We start from the raw sequence: 6,312 nt of genomic DNA on the forward strand, positions 1-6,312 counted from the left end.
TTTTAAATGTTGGGGGAAAAATGCAATCGACTGCAAAAATTGCTTTGCAAGTGGGACCGTGCAGTGAACAAACATTGTTCACGATTGATGCATTCACTCAGAAGACCATCTCCCGAGACAATACCCACCTAACTACTTATAACAGAATACCGTGTGGAATTTATCAAGTACAATGAGTTTTTAATTCTAAATACTTGCCCCCCTCCTCCTTGCATTTATGTAGTGAACTGAAAAACCGACAGCTTGATGTAGCAGAACGGTACCTGCTCTGAATAGGCTGGAAGAGCATGTACCGTTCTCTTTACGCTGTGTTTTGACATTTTCTTCATGCGCAAAAAACATTTAAGTGGCTAAATGAATTTTCACAGCAACTCCACAGTCTTACTCTCTGAAAAACCAGCAGATCCGTGATGCGGCGATTCAGCAGATGAAGAAAAAAACGACGTGCTGACGAGGGGGGGGGGGGGGGGGTTGTGTTACCGCTACGCTGACCGTTAAGATCGTGAAGGTTTAACTTGCAGATAATCCCGACAAGCCATTTCACACTGGAAATCATGAGTGAGCATCAGATGATGGGCTGCCCATCCCGGTCCATCCAATTATAAATTCTTTAAGTTGCATGTCCTTTTTTTTTTTTTTTTTTTCAAGACTGAAATTATCTTTGCCACATGACAAACTTCACAGAGATATAATTCCGACGATTCAGGTCACAAATATGCATTGCAAATTAGACGGGTGTCTCCGTGCAGACCCCACCAATCAGCGAGCGGCTTATTCCATTTGACGAGTCTGGAAAAAAAGAGGACCAATTTTCACAAGTTCCCTCTGTGTCCTACAGATTGATGTGGTAAAGGTGAGGCAGAATAATATGCAGCTATTCAGGGCATCAGAGCTTTTACATGGGAAGGAAGAAACCCTGAAGAACTGAGGAAGCCCCTCGGATGAGGGGGTGAAACATCTTCAAGTGAAGAAACTCAAGTCCGGTTGCCAGGACGAGAAGATTTCGACAAGAATCCACCATGACCTGGATGACCGAGAACCTCCGCAGACAAGAAATACTGAAAGTCACCAGTTCCCGTAAGACTGCCAAGCTCGGAGAGTTGGAAAGCAGACCACTAAACACGGTAGCTTTTCGGTGCTTGTATAGCAGCTAAATCTAAAAATATAAATGTATTTTTACATAGATGTGTATCTTTTTTCGTTGCTCTGTGTGTGTGTGTTCCATTCATCATCCCTGCCACCTGCCTGCCTGACCATTCACTGCATCCCTCCCTTTGATGCCGGCCGGTGGTGTGTCATCCAGATGTGGAAGCAGATAAGTAAAGAGTTCAGTTAGTCCTGCAGGATTTCCCCCCTGAGCCCGTCACATTGGCTGCATTGCTTGAAAGAGCCGTACAGAGAACGTATACCATATCTGCTCCGCTTTCAATCTCCCTTGTACATTGTGACTCCCACTCCTGTGCCTCTTCTTCTTCCCTTCCTTCCCTTTTCATCCTTCACCCTTGGCTTGTTCGCCTAGCTCCTCCTTTTGGCACCCGTCCTCTCGAATCCTCAGCTGTAGCTGATTTTAAACATCCTCCGCTGGATTCAGTTATCACATTCACATCTCCTGTTTGTTGCACAATCTTACGGGGTTCTCATCTGTGGCACATTTGCATCGCTTCCCATTGTGAGCGTCGTTTTACCTGGGTTGTTTGATGTCGCGGCGCGTATTTTTTTGCGATAACGCCGGACTTTTCGACGGGGCTTCAGGATTTTAATTGCGTGAAATAGTGCATCTGTAAACAATCGCATTCATATCGCCGAGGCCTGTGTTGCTCGGCGTGCTGACTCACTGGCACGACTTGCAGAGACACTTAAATGGAACTGAATCATTGTTAATGCTGTTAGTTACACCTCTGTTTCTCCCGCTGTGACAAATCAAACTGTCTGATGTGGAAAATGCCGACTGAATGAATCCAAAAATGGTCTCATAAAATAAAAAACGTGTGTGTAATCCATCACATTAGAAGAGAGGGGAGAAGTGAGCGCTACGAAAATGAGCACAGATGTGGTTGTAAAGCACACAGTATAAAAACCCGAGGTAGAGATGACCTTTCTTCTTGAGAAGTATGAGAAGGAAATAGAGTGAGAACCCGAGCGGAGCAGCCCCGGGGCAGCATGCATCACACAGAATCCCCCTCTTTAAGGGCTTACAGCAAAAGGTACCCGAGCTTTAGGGAACATATGCGGCTATTTTCACACAGAAGACACTTCTAGGAGGCCTCCGTACGCGTTTTTGCGTTGGCTTGTATTCGGGATCCTCTCACCCACGACGTCTGATTTGAAATTGGTGGCAGCTGCTGAGAACGTGCTCTAACGCTCACTGAAGCATCACTCGCGTTAAATTGGAAAATTGCTATAAAATGTAAGTGAAGGGTGTGAAAACCTGACTTCGGTGGCATAATCTGTGATCCTCAAGGAGTCACTCGAGAGACGAACTCAACCGAATACTCTCATCTTCAACACAAAGAGCAGAAGATAAATGCTATCTCTATCACTATCTATAACTAGACATTTGATATCTCCCTCTTTTTATATGTGTGTGCGTGTGTTTTGGTGTGCGTGCATGCACAAAAAGTAACAAAAGTCAAAGCTCATTTAGTGAGAAAAAACAGAAACGCTAAAACTTTAAAATGTCCTCTTTTTTTTTTTTTTCAAGCCAGCTCAAAGAGGAAAGTCTCTGGTTTGGTCTCGAAACAGGATGTGGGCAGGATTTCTGGACGTGTCCCACATGCCGCTTAACCGCTGGAACTCATTTGCATAGGTTATGTGCGTCTCTGTACAAGTATTTGGTTTGTAGCTGGGTGTCCAATCAAACCCTTGTGTTTCTGGGTTATTGTCAGTTTGTGTGCATGTGGATGCTTGCAAATTTTTCAGTTCATGCCCCGGTAGTGAAATACTTGTATAACAAGTCCTTGTGTGTATGTGTGTGTGTATTCCCTCCCCTCTCTGTGACTTGTGTAGGCCTCTTTTCCCGGCACAGCATCATGCATGGCATCCCTGCTGGCACTGTCTTCAGCCCACCCTGGAAAAGTCAGACAGGCAGCCAGGCTGTCTGTCTCCCTCAGGCTGTCATCAGCTTCACCTCTCGATCTCCTCCCCGCCCCCCGGCAATGTGCGGTTCAATATCCAAACACTAAGATGTTCAGGACAGGAGCAACACTCAGCAAATATTTACACAAGCAAGTAAATAAATCTTGCTATAAGTCGTGCAAGCTCCGTCTTGCTTCAAACAAAAACATTTCTTTTCCTGTAATTTGCACAATAGATAGATAAATTATGTTTTGGAAAGCGCTATCGCCCGGCTCATGATGTGAAAGAAATAACAAACCTACCCCAAAGTCTTGTGTCTTGAAAAAAAAAAGTCATGTTGATTTAACATGAAAACAATATATAGCGGTTGCTATAAACAAATAGACTGTGTTTCATCTTCAAAAATGAAACAGCAAATCCAGCAGAAAAAAACGGATTCCATCCAACGACATCAGCGCGCCCTACGCTTCAGCCGCGTTCGGTTAAAGTCGCTGAAAATCAGGTTACGTTCGCTGTCGGGTCGCCCTGTCTCTTTGCTTTATTCTGGCTCAGTTTGCTGGAAAGTCTGAATGTCTCTGACTAACTTAAATAAACATACAACCCCAAAGGAAAAAATGTGGGAATTCAGACGCACATCATCGCTTTGGCTTGAGTAATGAGCGCCTATTGCTGTCCTGAAAGATGGTTTTTGTTTTTGGTTTGTTTTGTGCTGACACAACATCACCTATGAGATCTATGATTAATGTAATCATGCCACATCTGTTTTCGCCCCGTGAAGCTTGTCTCTCACAAGTCCTGATCAATTTTCAGCAAATTTCAGAGTGGGTTGTAATTTCATGCTGACGATTATTGTTGGCTTTCAGATCCCTGCTTTTACACAAACACAATGGGAGTGTGTGAATTTGGGGCTCTCCCGGCCTTGAAAAATGACATTCACGATGCTGTTTGCTTTCTCTCAGGAAACGTGCACAGCAGACTGTAAGCACTTTTTTTTAACCGGGACCTTTTTATCCCTAATATCTGATTTACAGCCCTTGTTTTTTTTTCTTCCAGTGAATGAAATAATGAACTAGTTTGAGCCAAGCTGAGTTTTAACAGAGACATGGAGCAAAGCAAACGGTGACAATAATGACATACCGTTGGATGATACTGACGGAAAGAAATAAGCCGTGAAAATAACTATCATCGGTTTGAATTAAAGGCAGTTTCGATTCAACTCAGGCACATTTACAACTCAGCAAATGATCGTACGCAATTGAGCTTAACATTAGTTAAATATGCAAAGTCAATGCTCAGGATGTTACATAGGAAAACACACACTTTGGCAAGGATCAGGTTGAAGATCGATTGTATTAAAATCTTGCTCGCTACTTAAGAGAACAGTGATTTGCTTCTAATACCGAACGTTATCTTACATCTGCGCTCAGGTCGCGTTTTATCATCGCAGGGGTTGTTGCTATCATGCAGTTAAATCAGGAAATCGGATGTTGTGATCTTGTGTATCCAGGTTGCTGTAGTTACACATGCTGATAATAAGCACCGTCGGCCTGATCGCAGAACACCTGAATATTCAGTTTCGAGAAACATAACACTGACTGTATAGTGAATATATAGTTGGACAGAAATACAGCATATTTTGCCTTTAAATGTCACAACAGCTCTTGGAAATTTTGGATGTACTTTCAAGTGTTTTCACAGTACTCCTGTTGAACATTAATCCTAAAAGTCAATAAGTTAGTCTTCCTGTCACTCCCTACACTGGCAATGTAGCGATTCTGGCATATACGGGATGTGCTTGATCTGCGCTCGCCGGCCATGTGTGTTTAAAAAAAAAAAAAAGAAAATGAAATATAGACTGACATTTAGGCTCTGGCCTATTTAATATTACAACCGCAAATCTGAAAAGTGGTGTAGCTTGACTGTACGGCGGTGTTAGTGTCAGACATTAACTGGATCTATCCTTTAAATATCACAAGTCAAATTAGTAACATTGTTTACATATTCGGGCAACGCACCGAGAGAAATGCGGGGACCTGAAATCATGGAAGCTCAATATTTACGCGTAGGCTCGGATAAATGTGTCGTCCAATTTATGGCTTCATGACGCTAAGTGGGTAGGCATCAATTCATCTTAACTCCGTGGAACATGACCGAGGTGACAAACAGTGAGACCAAAGAATATTTATTGCCACTGCTGCAGCAGGTCAAACATGGCATCCAGTGCAGGGAATGACCAGAAGGAATAAACAAAGCAGACTTCAGTGGAAAATATGGGCCAGAGGAAGAAGGGCAGGGAAATTATAGAACTGGTTTTCTTGTTTGTGAGGCTTTTTCAAGGAGCGGCAGTGTTATTGTTCCACATTAGTTAGTGAGTTAGTGGCGTTGACAGAGATGCACGATGGTTTATGGTTCAAGGAACAGCAGCCCTTCTCCTGTCCTGTCCTGTTTGAGGGCTGATTTTTGTTCCCAGTCCAATCTTCATGGGTGTAACTTCAGTGACATCCGTCTCCTATGACGTCATCCTCTAAAATATTTTCTTCAATCCCTTGGGGAAATGTCTTTTTTTTTTTTTTTTTTTTTTTTTGTTATTTTGGTTGCTTATCTGATATTGCTGTGTTTGTTTTGCTCCTAAAATGTGATTAATCATTTCTAGGATTAGAGGTAAATTCCAAGATTAGGATCGGGGTTAAACATAATCATTTTGTGAGTTAATCCAGTTAATCCCTGATTTTTTTTTCTCTGCCTTTTTCAAATGGGCAGGTGGCAGGTAAATCACATTTGGTGTTTTTTTTTTTTCCATGAAAATATGCTGTGGAGATCAGAAGGAAGCAAATAGAAAAACTACAGGGTGTAATAAAAAGGGCTAATCTTGGAGAAGCTAAAACGCCACAGAACCGGGAGGAACAGCTGACGGTGGTAGAAAATTACAGCTTGTCACTATCACTCACTGCGTGCAATGGGATTAGACCAGCTTTGTGCAACAATTCATTTTCTACCAGCTTTTTGGCAAATTTGACAAAGATCTATATCTGGAAATCTGCTCTTAAAAAAAAAATCCAAAGTATCTTTTTATATATAATTTTTTGTTGTTATTTGTCCTCAAGTGCCCCTGCTCATGTCAAACTTTATTGGCTCAAGAGAAAAATAAATGAATCGGTAACCTGCTTTGTTATTAGCTCTATAGAAATAGAGAGAAAACCAAGACACTAAAGTTTAATTTTGTGTAGTGGAAGAATA

This window comes from Fistularia commersonii, chromosome 16 (assembly GCF_037954325.1).
Source record: "Fistularia commersonii isolate RoL2024-O1a breed Wild chromosome 16, RoL_Fcom_v1.0, whole genome shotgun sequence".
NCBI lineage: Eukaryota > Metazoa > Chordata > Actinopteri > Syngnathiformes > Fistulariidae > Fistularia > Fistularia commersonii.